This window comes from Phocoena phocoena, chromosome 15, assembly GCF_963924675.1.
Source record: "Phocoena phocoena chromosome 15, mPhoPho1.1, whole genome shotgun sequence".
NCBI lineage: Eukaryota > Metazoa > Chordata > Mammalia > Artiodactyla > Phocoenidae > Phocoena > Phocoena phocoena.
The window spans coordinates 65,108,612-65,125,839 of NC_089233.1; the positions used below are offsets into that span (position 1 = coordinate 65,108,612).

Genomic DNA, 17,228 nt, shown 5'->3' on the forward strand with positions numbered 1-17,228 from the left:
GCCTCCGAGGTGGGGGTGGGGGTTCTTAGGTTCTCTTCCTGGGTCGGTTGTGATTCCACCCCTTACTCTCATTCTTTCCTTTCTTCCATCCATCCACCGACCCAACCAAACCTTTTTCCAGAAAGGATTTACGGCAGCAGCTGCTAGTTGCACTGGCTGTGGGGTCAGCAGCCCCCGGGTTGGAATCCTAGCTCTTCCCTTACTAGTGAAGTGACCTTGGGCAGGTGCCTTGAGCCTCAGTTTCCTTACCTGTAACGTGGAGATAATCCTACCCTCTGATGCGGCGGTGCATGTTCAGGGCCCGACGAAGTGACGGACACAGAAAGTTGGCACCATAATTATGCCTTTGGCGGCTCCTTATTGAGCACCTACTGTGTACCAAGTGCCAGGGATTTAACTGTGAACCTCAGCAGGGTGTGAAGAACTATGAATGGGTTAGACAGAAGTCATCTACTTTCCCACTTAGGCTTCTGTCTATACCATGCCTGTTTCCAAAAATTCCCCCGAGAAATTAGAGAATAGTTCTAGAAAGAGCTAGAAATATGTAGGGAGCCTAGATTCACAGGTGTTTGATACAGGGGAAGGGTGGTTTGGAGGCAGGCCCCTGGGAAGCTCCGGCCCCTAGATGGCTCCCCTTCACAGACCGTGCAGGAAGTACAGGTCTCCGGAGTATCCAGAAGGGATGGAGCCAGCATCCCACCGACCCCTGGTGGGGCAGGGCCTGAGGAAACCACCCCTTGATGACTCAGAGGCCCTGTTTTCACTCTCTCTAGGCCAGTCCCCAGCTTTGATGTCACACCCACTGGTGTGCAGGGAACTGTTGTGAGGTATATACCTAACAACCTTTTACAATACTAGTATTTACAAAATCAGAGCAGAGGCAAGGATCAGAGAGAGCACTAAATGGCTTCTAACAGAAACCATCCAGCCCTCTGCCCTTCCTCAGCCTTCCCCACTTTCAGCTCTCATCAACTGTGTATTCTGGTATTTACCTTCATATTTCTTTTTCATTTTTAAGTGGGATTACCTTTTATTTCCTCTCAAATTAATCATTATGTATTGATCTCTACTATAATAATAGCTCAGTATTTAGCTCTGTCACCTCTGCTTCCTGTGCCCCACCCTCTGTATATTACATCAGTTTGAGGTTAAAAAACAACCAATATTTCTGTTTGCTATGAGCATGTAAATGCTGTTCACTGCAGAGCCTTGTAGTATATTAATGATTTCATGTTCTTATACATTTTGTTTTTCCTAGAATGAATGGTTGCCTCACTTTTTTATACACTTTATTTTCTAAGCTCCTATTTGTAATTTTTTTCACATGCTCCACCAGATTGGCCAGCCCCTCATCAATATTATTTTCCAGGTGTGCAAACGTATCAGATAATCTCATGATCTCCTATTTTTCCTGGTGCCCTCTGTCCTCTGCCCTGATCTGGCCAGCTTGCTTTCTGGGCCTGCTGCCAGGCTGCTGTCCAGAGACTTCCCTTTTCGTCACCTGGGACTGCCCTTGGCTACTTTACTGTGATGGACACCCTGCTTTTTTGGACAACGTGGTCTTCCGCTTTCCTGGTTTTAGCCCCTCGCTTTACGGGAGCACACCTTCAGTTGGAGATCAATTTTTGGAAACTATGTCTTTATTCAGACCTCATGTAGTTTGGCTGGGTGTAAAGAAAATAGTAAATACAAATTATTTTTGTATATAAATATAGATATAATTTATATATAAATATTAAAATAAAGTTGAAAGTAACTTTCCCTCAGAATCTTAAGGAGGCCGTATTATGTTTAGCTTCCATTACTTGCGATGAAAAGTTTGAGGCCATTCCAGGTCTCAGTCCTTTGTATTATTTTATCTCTGGAAGCTGTTAGGATCTGTTAGGATCTTCACTTTTACCTCTCTTATGAAATTTCTCAGTGATGTGCCCTGGAATGGGTCTTTGTGCCAGTAGTTAATAGGCCACTTTTATGTGGAGACTCAGGTCTTTTGTTTCTTGCAGAAATAGTCTTGAATTAATTTTTTTAAATAATTTCCTCACTTCCACTTGTTCTGTTTTCTCTGTCTGAAATTCCTGTCACTCACATGTTGGATCTGCTGAGTTGATCCTGTCTCTGATCTTTTCTTTCTCTTATCTTTTTGTTGTCTCTCTTTCTGGGAGGCTTTCTTTTTTTTCCCACGCTATAACAACTTTATTGAGATATAATTCACATGCCATAAAATTTGCCCTTTTAAAGTATATAGTTCAGTGGCAGTTAGTACACTCATAATGTTGTGCAACCATCACTGTTATCTAGATTCTGAACCTTTCCATCACTCCAAAAAGAAACCCCGTGACCATAAGCAGTCACTCCTCATCCCCTCCTCCCCACTAGCTCTTAGCAACCACTAATTCTGTCTCCGTGGATTTGCCTATTCTGGACATTTATGTAAATGGAGTCATACAGTATGATTGTATGACAGGTCTTTTGTGTCTGGCTTCTTTTGCTGCATGTTTTTAAGGTTCATCCATGTTGTAGCATGTATCAGTTCTTCATTCCTTATTGTGGAGTAATATTCCATTTTATGGATAATACTACATTTTATTTACACATTTATCTGTTGGTGGACATTTGAGTTGTTTCCACTTTTGGGCTAGTATGAATAATGCTGCTGTGCACATTTGTGTACAGGTTTTTGTGTGGATCTATGTTCATTTCCTTTGGGTATATAAGTAGGAGTGGAATTGCTGGGTCATATGATAATTCTGTGTTTAACTTTTTGAGGAACCTGCTAAACTCTTCCACAGTGGCTGCACCATTTAACATTCCCACCAGCAGCACACGAAGGTTCTAATTTCTCCACATCCTCACCAACACTTGTAACTATTGCTCTTTTTGATTATAGCCATCATGGTGGGTATAGTAGTACCTCACTGTGGTTTTTGTTTTTTTGTGGGTTTTTTTGCGGTACGCGGGCCTCTCACCGTTGTTGCCTCTCCCATTGCGGAGCACAGGCTCCGGACGCGCAGGCTCAGCGGCCATGGCTCACGGGCCCAGCCGCTGCGCGGCATGTGGGATCCTCCTGGACCGGGGCACGAACCCGCCTCCCCTGCATGGGCAGGCGGACTCTCAACCACTGCGCCACCAGGGAAGCCCCTCACTGTGGTTTTGATTTGAGTTTCCATGGTGGCTAATAAAGTATAGCATCTTTGCAAGTGCTATTTGTGTATCTTTTTTTGGAGAAATCTGTTGAGTTTGAGAGGTTTTCTTGAATTTATCTCTAAACTCTGTACATCAGATGTTTACTACAACCATTCGTATAAGAGCTCTTTCTTACTCTGTTCCTTTTTTCATAATATTTTGTCCTTGTTTTATGGATAGAGTATCTTCTCTACCTTTTTAAGATTTACATATATATTTAAGTTTTCTTGTGTCCCTGTGTTGTCTCTGTTTCCTTTAGGCTCCTTTTTTCTATGTGTCTTTTTGGGTTGGAGTCTTTCCTGGAATGTCCAGTGATCTTTAGTTGTTTATTCATATTAAAAGTGAGGAACTAACTCAGGGGTAGGAAGGGATGGAGTAGAAGATTTCTGTTTTGGTTGTAAGCCTAGTAGTTCCACTTGCTGTTTTTTAATTTTATGATTTAATTTAAAATAAAACTTTGGAATTCCCTGGCAGTCCAGTGGTTAGGACTCGGCACTTTCGCTGCTGTGGCTCAGGTTCAGTCCCTGATTGGGGAACTAAGATCCCGAAAGCTGTGCGGCGCAGCCAAAATATTAAAATTAAAATTAAATAAAGGACTTACCTGGTGGTGCAGTGGTTAAGAATCTGCCTGCCAATGCAGGGGACACGGGTTCGAGCCCTAGTCTGGGAAGATCCCACATGCTGTGGAGCAGCTAAGCCCCTGTGCTACAACTACTGAGCCCACATGCCACAACTACTGGAGCCTGTGCTCTGCAACAAGAGAAGCCACTGCAATGAGAAGCCCATGCACCACAACGAAGAGTAACCCCCACTCACCGCAACTAGAGAAAGCCCACATGCAGCAGCAAAGACCCAAAGCAGCCAAAAATAAATAAAATTAATTTATAAATTGCATGTTATGTTCTTTAAAAAAATTAAACATAATAAAATAAAACTTAATTTTAGAGTTAGCAAAAGGAAACTATATAATATAAAAATAGCAAAAGTCATGGTAATATACTGGTATGTTGATAATATATGGTAATAACATCAAAAATGAAGACATAATTATTTAACTATCATGATAAAAACTCTTTGGGACTTCCCTGGTGGTGCAGTGGTTAAGAATCCGCCTGCTAATGCAGGGGACACGGGTTCGAGCCCTGGCCCGGGAAGATCCCACATGCTGTGGAGCAACTAAGCCCATGCGCCACAACTACTGAGCCTGCGCTCTACAGCCTGTGAGCCACAACTACTGAAGCCCACACGCCTAGAGTCTGTGCTCCGCAACAAGAGAAGCCACCACAATGAGAAGTCTGCGCACCTCAACGAAGAGCAGCCCCCGCTCACCGCAACTAGAGGAAGCCTGCATGGAGCAACGAAGACCCAATGCAGCCAAAAATAAATAAATAAATAAAATAAATTTATAAGGAAATAAAAAGAATGGCATTATTTTAAAAAACCTCTTTAATAGCAGAATAAAACTCATAATGTACAAGATTTTGTTTGAATACCTCTGTTCAAGTCTTTTGAGTACATACATAGGAGTGGAATTGCTGGATCATGTGGTAATTCTATGTTTAACTTTTTTCCATTTTTTTATTGTGGTAAAATATATATAACGTAAAATTTTCCATTCTAACCACTTTTAAGTGCATAATTCAGTGGCATTACTTATATTCACAATGTTGTATATTACCAACATCTATTTCCAAAACTTTTTTATCACCCCAAATATTCTGTTTCCGTTAAGCAATAATTCCCCATTCCCTTCTCCACCCAGTCCCTGGTAACCTCTAATCTACTTTCTGTCTCTATGAATTTCCCTATTCTAGATCTTTCATGTAAGTGGGAAGATACAGTGTTTGTCCTTTTGTGTCTGGCATATTTTCGAGGTACATCCATATGTTGTAGCATATCAGAACTTTATTCCTTTTTATAGCTGAATAATATTCCATTGTGTGTAAATACCACATTTGTTTGGTCCATTCGTCTGTTGATGGACACTTGGGTTATTTCTACCTTTCAGCTACTGTGAATAATGCTACAGTGAACACGATATGAGAACCTGTTTCAGTCCTATTTTCAGTTCTTTTGGGTTTAAACCTAAGAATGGAATTGCTGGGTCACATGGTAATTAATTCTATGTCTAGCTTTTTGAGGAATCGCCAATGTTTTCCACAGCAGTTGCACCATTTTACATTCCCACCAACAATGCATAAGCGTTCCCATTTCTGTGTATCTTTGCTAACACTTGTTATTTTCCATCTTTTAAAAAAATTATAGCCATCCTAGTAGGTATAAAGTGGTATCTCATTGTCCTTTTAAAAAGATTTTTTTTTTTAATTATTATTATTTTTTTACAGCTGCGTCGGGTCTTAGTTGTGGCATGCGGGATCTTTCATTGCAGCACACGGGCTCTTCAATGCAGTGTACGGGCTTCTCTCTAGTTGGTTCTTACGGGTTTTTTTCTTCTCTAGTTGTGATGTGTAGGCTCTGTAGTTTGCGGCACGTGGGCTCTAGTTGAGGTGCTGGAGCTCAGTAGTTGTGGCACGGGATTAGTTGCCCTGCAGCATGTGGGATCTTAGTTCCCTGACCAGGGATTGAACCCACATCCCCTGCATTGGAAGGTGAATTCTTAACCACTGGACCACCAGGGAAGTCCCCATTGTCATTTTGATTTGCATTTCCCTAATGACTGATGCTGAGCCTCTTTTCATGTTCCTATTGGTCATTTGTATATCTTCGGAGAAACATCTATTCAGTCTATTTAATTGGGTTGTTTGTCTTTTTGTTGTAGAGTTTAAGAGTTCTTTACATATTCTGGATAATAGGCCCTTGTCAAATATATGATTTGTAAATATTTTCTCCCATTCTGTAGGTTGTCTTTTCACTTTCTTCATAGTGTCCTTTGATGTGCAAGTCTTTAATTTCGATAAAGTCCAATTTATCTATTTTTCATTTATTGCTGTGCTTCCATTTATTTTTAAAACTATGAGTATATATTAATTTAATAAAAATTAAAATTAGGACAAAAAAACAATTGAAGCAGTGAGAGACTAACTGGCAGCTCTGTGGGCAGGGCTTCTATAGACACCTTCTCAGAAAACTGGTTTTAAATAACATACAGTAAAAATTATATCCAGGGCTTCTCTGGTGGCACAGTGGTTAAGAATCTGCCTGCCAATGCAGGGGACACGGGTTCGAGCCCTGGTCCGGGAAGATCCCACATGCTGCAGAGCAACTAAGCCTGTGCGCCACAACTACTGAGCCTGTGCTCTAGAGCCCACAAGCCACAACTACTGAGCCCATGCACCACAACTACTGAAGCCCACACGCCCAGAGCCTGTGCTCTGCAGCAAGAGAAGCCACCTAACAAGAAGGCCACGCATCATAATGAAGAGTAGCCCCCACTCGCCACAGCTAGAGAAAAGCCCACGTGCAGCAACAAAGACCCAACACAGCCAAAAATAAAAATAATTAATTAAAAAATACTATATCAGGGCTTCCCTGGTGGCGCAGTAGTTAAGAATCCACCTGCCAATGCAGGGGACACGGGTTCGAGCCCTGGGCCGGGAGGATTCCACATGCCACAGAGCAACTAAGCCCATGTACCACACTACTGAGCCTGAGCTCTAGAACCCACGTGCCACGACAGCTGAAGCCCACGCGCCTAGAGCCCTGTGCTCCGCAACAAGAGAAGCCACCACAATGAGAAGCCCGTGCACCGCAACGAAGACCCAACGCAGCCAAAATTAAATAAATTAATTAATTTTAAAAATTATATCAAGATAACAAAGGGAACCAATTACATTAATATGCAGTTTCTAAAATAGTGAATAAATTTGTGATATGATAATACTATATATACTTCTTTGTTAAGGCATTAAGTAATACAGTCTAGCAGTCAGTCTAAAATTACTATAATTTTAAAGTAATGATGACAGTAAACATTATTTCAAGATAACTGTGACCACTGTAATGTGATACGAAATTATCTTTGATTTCTATTGGTGACAATGTGACAGGTTCTGCTGACATTGAACTAAAGTGGTTTGTTGCCCATCTAAGTTTAAGGGCGTCCTGCTTTAGGGTGATTGGGTGACAAACTGGCCTTTGCCTTAGAAGATCTTGAAATGTCAGTATCTTTTCTCTAGAATCCTTCAGAATCTTCTTCAGAAAAGAATCCTCTAGTTTCTTTGGGGGCATGTGTCTGGTTGCTGGCATTCCAGGTGCAGGGTAGAGGGAGGGAACTCGCAGACTATCATTCACTCCATGCTGTCTGCCATTGACCCTGCTTGGTGGCCTAGGGTCAGAGCATCTAGAGCAGCGCTATTTGGTAAAAATATAATGTGAGCCACGTGCTTTAAATGTTCTAGGAGCTGCATTTAAAAAGCAAAAAGAAATAGGTGAAAATAATTTTTGTAAGTTATCTTACACAGTATGTCCAAAATAGTAGTGTTTCAACATACAGAATTATTGAGGTGTTACATTCCTTTTCATGCTAAGTACTTAAAATCCAGTGCATATTTTACTTTATCGTACATCTCAATCCAGAGAAACAACGTTGCCGGTGCTCGCTTGCTGCAAATGGCCGGGGGCCTTTGTATTGGACAGCGCAGATGAGGAGAATAAACCTGGGTGGGCATGCGCGGATACCTTAGTGACTCAGTGTTGGTGCAGCAGGTTAAACTTCTCTGTACTACACTTAATTCTAATTCTTTCTGGATTGAGAAGATGCTTACCTGCTAAGCATATGTCACGTCAAACAGTATTGGTATTACCTTCCTGTAATATTATGGGGGGAGGGGTGCTCTTTCAACATGATGACATTTCTTAATAAGCAGCCCTCAACCCCTGCTGTTGAACCCAACCTCTGGATGGAGCCCTTTTCACAGCCCTACATCAGTGACTATAACTTAAAGATAAATGTAGTCACATTGCTCTGTCCCTTAGATTCAAGATAAGTATTCTGACTGCTCAGGTAAATCAGTAACACCCATGCGGGTGGCTGCATCTCTTGAGTGGATTTTGTGTTATACCACCATCCATCTCCAGAACTTTTCATCTTCCCAAACTGACACTCTGTACCTATTAAATGCTAACTCCCCATTCGACCTCTCCCAGCCCTTGGCAACCACCATTCTACTTTCTGTCTCTGAATCTGACTACTCTGGGTCCCTCATACAAGTGGAATCATACGGTCTTTGTCCTTCTGTGAGTGGCTTATTTCACTTAGCATAATGTCCTCAAGATTCATTCATGTTACAGCTTGTATCAGAATTTCGTTACTTTTTAAGGCTGAGTAATATTCTATTGTATGGAGAGACCACATTTTGCTTATCCATTCATGTGTCCATGGATGCTTGGGTTGCTTCCATCTTTTTGTCTGTTGTGAATAATGACATTTCCTATCTCTTAGGACCACAATTCTTCGTTGACACCACCATGCTTTCTGATCAAATTGTGTACGTCCACCCAAGGCCCTGTCTGACTTATGGCCACAAGTTTTAATGTCACTGTTCTTACATATGTGGAAGAGCTTCACCAAGGAGGTACCTCAAGGAGACCATGATACCTTCATATCGTGCAGAAGCTTGGAGGATATTTACAGGCAGGGGGAGAGGACAGGGATTCCAGAAGCAGGAAGGGCAGGGCAGGTCCAGGAATCACAAGTGAAAAGGAAGGGGTGGGAAGAGGGGGATGGTGGGTCACAAGAGTAGGAAGCTGACTGAGAAGGGCCTCAAATATCAGATCAAAGTATTGGGCATTACCCTCCAGGCAGGGGAGAGCAGCTGGGGGATCTGAAGCAACAGTGAGATGGTCAGATTTTCTTTTCAGAAAGATCACCCTTGATTGCTGTGTGGAAAAGGCTTTGGAAACAGGGAGACCAGGGTGGTGGGGTGGAAGAGGAAGGAATGGATAAACAAGAAATTTTCTGAACGTTCTGAATGGACCGGCTAAAGGGGCACAGGGTTGGAGTCAGGTGAATCCCTCCAGCTTCCCTGGTTTGGGCCACAGGTGGATGGAGAGGTCATCAACTTGAAAGAGGGAGGCGGAGGCAGGGCGTGCTTTGGCTGGATAAGGAGGGGCTCTTGGGGAAGCAAGATTACAGAGGTCAGGTTGTGCAGATGTCTTTCTTGCTGTTGAAGGAGATGCGGATGAAATGAACGCTTCAGCGTAGTCTGTGGGAACTCCTGTGGCCAGGGGGTTGATCAGGATCGTTCCAGAGTGAGTGGAGAATCAGAGAGCCTTGAACGCTGGGCGGCCTGCCATGAGCCAGCACTCAGCATTCATCGTCTTGTTTACTCCCGGCTATCCAGTGAGGTTGGAGCTATTAGAATCGTGTCTTGAAGAAGAAACAAACAATTGGAGGTGAAGTGCTCTGCCACTCAACAGCTGTGTGACCTTGGGCACATCTGAGCCTGCTTCCCCCCATTGTTCAGTGGCGATAATGACCCCACCCTCAGCCTGTGGTGGGGATAAGATGAGACCCTGTGTATGCGGAGTGCTTGGTGGTGAATGGCAGCAGCTGTGCCTGCTGCAGCTGCTGTCACCATCACCCTAATTTGTGGATAGACGCAGCCCAGGCCAGGAGCTGAAAAGGCCACACCTCTAGCCTCAGTGCTGGGAGATGAGAGGTGAACAAGGGTAGACATAGAGCTAGCAGCCTGAGGGAAGGGGCCTGCCATCCCATTTCCCCAGCTCTGGCGAGGAAGGAAACTAAGAGACCTTGGGTGAGTCACCTCAGTTCTCCAGGCCTCCACTTCCTCACCTGTGAATTGGGTGGACCAATACCAACCCCACAGGACTGTGTATTAATGTAAGATTAGAAACACAAAGCCCTTGGCAAGAACCCAAGAGGTGGTAGCATTTATTACAGTTGTTGTCGTTAATGTTGATATTAGTATTACTAGAAACAGGCATTGTAGCCTCCTCCACTTTCACCAGTGGGCAGTTCTGAGTGCAGGTCTCCTTTTTAGGACCTCCCCTAAAGAACTAGTTTGTGTGTAGAGGCGTATACAAGGATGTCTTTGCTGTATTATTTGTAATAAAGCAGGCCCCTCACTGCCTATCACTAAGTGTTCAGTTACCTTTGTTGCATAAAAAGTGACCTCAAACTTAGTGACATAAAACAACCAGCATTTTATTATGGTTATGGCTATAACAGGAGGTCAGCAGTTCAGGAGGAGCATGGCAAGAACATCTCACCTCTGCTCCAAGATGTCTGGGGCCTCAGCTGGGATGACTCAGGGCCTGATATCCGAGGGAAGGAATTACCTGAAGGTAGTTCACTCACATGCCTGGTGCCTAGACCAGAGTGACCTAAAGACCAGGACTGCTTGCCGGAGCCCCTGTGTAGGTCTTCTCCACGGGACTTTGCTTCCTCACAGGCAGCCTCGGGGCAGTCAGACTTCTTACCTGTTGGCTCCGGGCTCCAGGCTAACAAGGCTGCCTTGCCTTTGATGACCTCGCCTCAGAACTCACCTGGGATCTCTACCGCTGTATTTTACTGGCGACAAGAAGTCACAAGCCCACCCAGGTTCAAGGATGGGGAGAATTAGACCCCGCCTCTTGATAGGGGAGTGTCAGGGTTCTAGAAGAACTCGAGAGACAGGAGACACTGCTGGGGTCATCTTTGGAAAATACAGTCTGCCACAATACAGAACCAGTTCAATCTAATATGCGGCAGTTACGAAGAGCGCTTTTACTACTGAACAGTATGTTGTGAAGTTCTGTCTAGTTTGACGCATACAGATCTGCTTCAGTTTGGTTAAATTCTGTGAAGTGTTCAGTGAGATACATGAAATACTGCATTTTCTTTGCCCACGTTCCTGACGATGGATGTTTAGGTGTTTTCAGGGTTTTATCAGCATCTTGGCACATGTCTTTCTTGGCATCATATGTGAGAGAATCTCTCTAGGATACTTACCTTCCTTGGACAGAATTGCTGGATGGATGGAAACACATTTTATATTTTAATCAGTTCTGCCTGATCGCTCTCCAAAGGTTATACCAGTGTGTCCTTACATCAGCAGTGTTGGAAATTTTCCATTTCTCTGATATCCTCACTGATGCTTGATCCTGTCAGACTCTAAATTAATTATTTGGTAAGTGGAAAAGTATATCTGGTTGATTTATTTTGTATTTACTTTGTTATTTGAGAAGCTATGCATATTTTCATTAGTTTATTGGCTCTTTCAACTTTTTCTCCTGTGAATTGCCCAGATAGTTCATTTTTCTATTGCATTGTCAGTGTTTTTAAAATTGATTTGTAGTTCTTTATATATGTGGATACTTAATACTATGTCATATATATATTGTTTTATTTTATATATTTATATATATATGAATGCTTGTGGGATCTTAGTTTCCCAACCATGGATTGAACCTGGGCGCCCTGCAGTGAAAGCACCGAGTCCTAACCACTGGACCGTCAGGGAATTCCTAAAATTAATGATGTCTTTATTACTTTTTTTTTGCTTGTTTTTTTGGCCATGCCACGCAGCTTGCGGGATCTTAGTTCCCTGGCCCCCTGCAGTGGACCACCAGGGAATTCACGAAATTAATGATGTTTTTATCACTATTATTTTTGTTTTTGGGGGGTTTTTTTGTTTGTTTTTTTGCGGTGCGCGGGCCTCTCACTGTTGTGGCCTCTCCCGTTGCGGAGCACAGGCTCCGGACGTGCAGGCTTAGCGGCCATGGCTCACGGGCCCATCCGCTCCATGGCATGTGGGAGCTTCCCGGACCGGGGCACGAACCCGTGTCCCCTGCATCGGCAGGCGGACTCTCAGCCACTGCGCCACCAGGGAAGCCCCATCTTAACCATTTTTAAGTGTCCAGTTCAGTGGTATTAAGTGCATTCACATTGTTGTACAGCACAGCAGCTGTGCTATTTTACATTCCTGCCAATAGTGCACAAGAATTCCAGTTTCTCCACATCCCTGCCAACACTTGCTGTTTTGTTTTCTTTTGATAGTGGCCTTCCTAATGCGTATGAGGTGGTATCTCATCGTAGTTTTAGTTTTAATTTTTATTTGAGTATAGTTGATTTACAATGTTGTGTTTCAGGTGTACAGCAATGTGAATCAGTTATACATATACATATATCCACTTTTTATATTCTTTTCCCATATAGGTCATTACAGAGTATTGGGTAGAGTTCCCTGTGCTATACAGTAGGTCCTATTAGTTAGCTATTTTATATACAGTAGTGTATGTCAATCCCAATCTCCCAATTTATCCCTTTCCCCCTTCCCCCCTGGTAACCGTAGGTTTGTTTTCTACATCTGTGTCTGTATTTCTATTTCGTAAATAAGTTCGTTTGTACCATTTTTTTAGATTCCACATATAAGTGATACCGTATGATATTTGTCTTTCTCTGTCTGACTTCACTCAGTGTGACAATCTCTAGGTCCATCCGTGTTGCTGCAAATGGCATTATTTCATTTTTATGGCTGAGTAATATTCCATTGTATATCTGTACCACATCTTCTTTATCCACTCCTCTGCCAATGGACATTTATGTTGTTTCCATGTCCTGACTATTGTGAATAGCACTGTAATGAACATTGGGGTGCATGTGTCTTTCTGCATTATGGTTTTCTCCAGATATATGCCCAAGGAGTGGGATTGCTGAATCAAAGGGCAGCTCTACTTATAGTTTTTTAAGGAAAAAATTTACATTCCCACCAACAGTGTAGGAGGGTTGCCTTTTGTCCACACCCTCTCCAGCATTTGTTGTTTGTAGATTTTTTGATGATGGCCATTCTGACCAGTGTGAGGTGATACCTCATTGTAGTTTTGATTTGCATTTCTCTAATAATTAGTCATGTTGAGCATCTTGTCATGTTTGTTGGCCATTTGATTTTTTTTTTTGGAGAAATGTGTGTTGAAGTCATTTGCCCATTTTTGAATCAGGTTGGGATTTTTTTGGTTGTTGTTTAAGTTTTAGGAGTTCTCTATATATTCTGAATATTAATCTCTCATCCAGATATATGACTTGCAAATGTTTTCTTCCATTCTCTGAGTTACCCTTTTACTCTGTACATAATGACTTTTAATGAACAAAATTTTTTAATTTTCACGAAGTCCAGTTTTTCTATTTTTTCGTTGTTTCCCTGTGCCTTTGGTGTTAGAGCTAAGAAATTGTTGACAAATCCAATGTCCTGAAGCTTTTGTCCTATATTTTCTTATAAGAATTTTGTTGTTTTAGATTTTAAATTTAGGTTCTTGATCCATTTTGAGTTATGGTATCACATAACAATCTAACTTCACTTTTTTGCATGTGGATATCCAGTTTTCTCCACACCATTTGTTGAAAATATTGTTCTTTCCCCATTGAATGGGCTGGGTACCCTTGTCAAAAATCATTTGATCATGTTTGCAAAGGTTTATTTCAGGGCTGCAATTTTATTCCATTGATCTATATGTCTGTCTTTAGGCCAGTACCACGCTGATTTGATTATTGTGGCTTTGTAGTAAGTTCTGAAATCAGGATGTGTGAATCCTCCTGTTTTATTCTTTTTTAAGATTGCTTTTAATGTTTGGGATGCCCTGAGATTCCATATGAATTTTAAGATGGATTTTTCTATTTCTGCAAAAAACATTATTGGAATTTTGATAGGAATTGTATTGAATCTGAAGATTGCTTTGGGTAGTATTGACTTTTTTTTTTTTTTTGTGGTACATGGGCCTCTCACTGCTGTGGCCTCTCCCGTTGCGGAGCACAGGCTCCAGATGCGCAGGCTCAGTGGCCATGGCTCACGGGCCCAGCCACTCCGTGGCATGTGGGATCTTCCCAGACTGGGGCACGAACCCGTGTCCCCTGCATTGGCAGGCGGACCCTCAACCACTGCACCACCAGGGAAGCCCAGTATTGACTTTTTAACAGTATTAAGTCTTACAGTTCATGAACATGGGACTTGTTTCCATTTATCATATTTTCTTAATAACTACAAAACAGCAGTGTTTTGTAGTTTTCATTGTGTAAGTCTGTCACCTTAATTAGTTAATTCCTAAATATTTTATTCTTTCTGATGCTATTGTAAATGGAATCATTTTTGTAATTTCCTTTTCAGGTTGTTTATTGTTAGTATTAGAAATGCAACTGATTTTTGTGTGTTGACTTTGTATTCTGCCTACTTTGCTGAATTCATTTATTAGTTCTATCAGGAGTTTTTTGGTGGACTCTTTTGGGTTTTCTATGTATAAGATCGTATCATCTGCAAACAGAGATAATTTTAACTTCTTCCTTTCCTGTTTGGATGCCTTTTATTTCTTTTTCTTGACTAACTGCTCTGGCTAGAACTTCCAGTCCTATGTTGAGGTAAAGTGATGAATGTGGGCATCCTTGCCTTATCCTCGATCTTAGAGAAAACACCCTGGAGTATGATGTTCGCTGTGGGTTTTTCATGTATGGCTTTTATTTTGTTGATGTAGTTTCATTCTGTTCCTAGTTTGTTGAGTGTTTTTCTCATGAAAGAGTGTTGAATTTTGTCAGACGCTTTTCCTGCATCAATTGAGATGATTGTGTGGTTTTTTCCCCTTCATTTTGTTGATGTGGCATGTTACACTGACCAGCTTTCATATGTTGAACCATCCTTATAATAAATCGCACTTGGTCGTATGTATGATCCTTTTAATAAACTGCTGAATCCTGTTTGCTAATATTTTGTTGCGGATTTTTGCATCAGTGTACATAAGGGATGATGGTCTCTAGTTTTCTTGTAGTGTCTTTTTCTGGCTTTGGTATCAAGGTAATGCTGGATTCATAGAATGAGTTAGGAAGTGTTTCCTCCTCTTCAGTGTTTTGGAAAAATTTGAGAAGGAGTGGTGTTAGTCATCTTTAAATGTTTGGTAGAATTCAGCAGTGAAACCACTGGGTCCAGAGCTTTTCTTTGTTGGGAAATTTGTGACTACTGATTCAAAACTATTCGGATTTTCTGTCTTTTCATGGTTTAGTCTTGGTAGGTTTCGTGTTTCTGTGAATCTGTCCGTTTCATCTAGGTTATCCAATTTGTTGGTGTACGGTTGTTCTAGTACTCCCTTATAATCCTTTTTATTTCTGTAGAATTGGTAGTAACGTCCCTACTTTCATTTTTTATTTTAGTATTTGAGTCTTTTCTTTTTTTCTTAGTCTATCTAGTTAAAGTTTTGTCAGTTTTGTTGATCTTTTTGAAGAATCAACTTCTGGTTTTTTGATTTTTCTTTATTGTTTCCCTCTTCTCTATTTCATTTAGCTCTGTTCTAATCTTTATTATTTCCTTCCTTCTGCTAGCTTTGGGATAGTTTGTTCTTTTTCTAGTTTCTTAGGTTGTACAGTAGATTGTTGATTTTAGATTTTCCTAAGTTTTTTTTTTTTAAAGGGTACATAGTGGTGACTTTTTTTTTTTTTTTTTTTGCTGCATTGCGTCTTCATTGCTGCACGCGGGCTTTCTCTAGTTACGGCTAGCAGGGGCTACTCTTTGTTGTGGTGTGCGGGCTTCTCCTTGCGGTGGCTTCTCTTTGTTGTGGAGCACAGGCTCTAGGCATGTGGGCTTCAGTAGTTGTGGCATGCAGGCTCAGTAGTTGTAGCTCGCGGGCTGTAGAGCGCAGGATCAGTAGTTGTGGCGCACGGACCTAGTTGCTCCACGGCATGTGGGATGTTCCCGGACCACGGCTCACTGGAGAGATGTTTTGAAGTCTCTGCTTTCCTCACTGATTAGTGATGCCAGTCAGTCATAGCCACTGCCAGATTGCTACACACACAGGGGTGTGTTTCTCAGTTCTGTTCTGCTGCCCTTTTGTCTATTTCTGTGTTAATACAACTTTTAGTTGCCATAGCTTTTTAACATGCCTTGGCATCTGATAGGGTGAATCCCCTTCCTTATTCTTTTTGTTCAGAAAGAAAAAGTCTATTATCTTCATTCTTCCAATACCAATTTGAGAATTAGTGTATCAAGTTCCTCAGAAAAATTTTCCTGGGTTGCTGACTAGAAATAGAGTTTATAGATTACTTTGGGAAAAACTGATACCTGAGAAATATTGAGTCTTCTTAGCTATGAATGAAGTTTATCTCTCCATTTATTCAACATCTCCATTTTATATCCTTCCATTCAAGTTTGATTAATATATCTAGGAAGGCCTTATGTATTTTTATTAGATTTATTCCTTGGTACTTTCGAGTTTTTGTTTTGGTAGTAAAATGAATTTTTATATTTGCATACTCTCATTAGTTATGTTGAGACTTCTGCATTGATCTTGTGTCCAGCAACCTTGTACAACTCTCAGTCCTCTTAGGTTTGCATAATAAATGATCATATTATTTGCTTTAGTGGCAATTTTATGTCTTTTTTTAAAGATTTATTTAATTTATTTTATTTTTGTCTGCATTGGGTCTTTGTTGCTGCGCGCGGGCTTTGTCTAGTTGCGGCGAGTGGGGGCTACTCTTCATTGTGGTGCGTGGGCTTCTCATTGCAGTGGCCTCTCTTGTTGCGGAGCTCGGGCTCTAGGCACGCAGGCTTCAGGAGTTGTGGTGCGTAGGCTCAGCAGTTGTGGCTTGCGGGCTCTAGAGCACAGGCTCAGTAGTTGTGGCACACAGGCTTAGTTGCTCCGCAGCACGTGGGATCTTTCCGGACCAGGGCTCGAACCCATGTCCCCTGCAATAGCAGGTGATTTCTTAACCACTGCGCCACCAGGGAAGCCCTGTGTTTCTCTTTATAATCTTACTGTGTCTCATGCATATCTTGTCTAACTGCAAGAGTGTCAGGACATTGTGTGATAGTGGGAAGAAAGCAGCATCCCTCCCTTGGTCCTGACCTTCATTCACTCAGTGAGTATTTACTGAGTTCCTACCGTATACTGTACAGGCACTATTCTAGCTTCTGGGGATGTAGCAGAACAACACAAGGTCCCTGCCCTCGTGGAGCTTACATTCTCACGGGGAGAGACAGAAAATAACCAAGTAAACATATAATATGCAAGGTGGTTAGACATGCAACAGAGAAAACAAAGCACAGTAAGAGCAGGATGAAGAGTGCTGCCTGGCTGGGGGCAGTGTTGCTGCCCCACACAGTGTAGTCAGC

At 42.0% G+C, this 17,228-nt stretch overlaps 1 protein-coding gene across 3 annotated transcripts in view; it reads left to right on the forward strand.

Moving 5' to 3' along the window:
* DLGAP4 (DLG associated protein 4) overlaps positions 1-17,228 on the forward strand; it is a 91,013-nt gene that overhangs the window by 58,201 nt on the left and 15,584 nt on the right. The window lies entirely within an intron of this gene.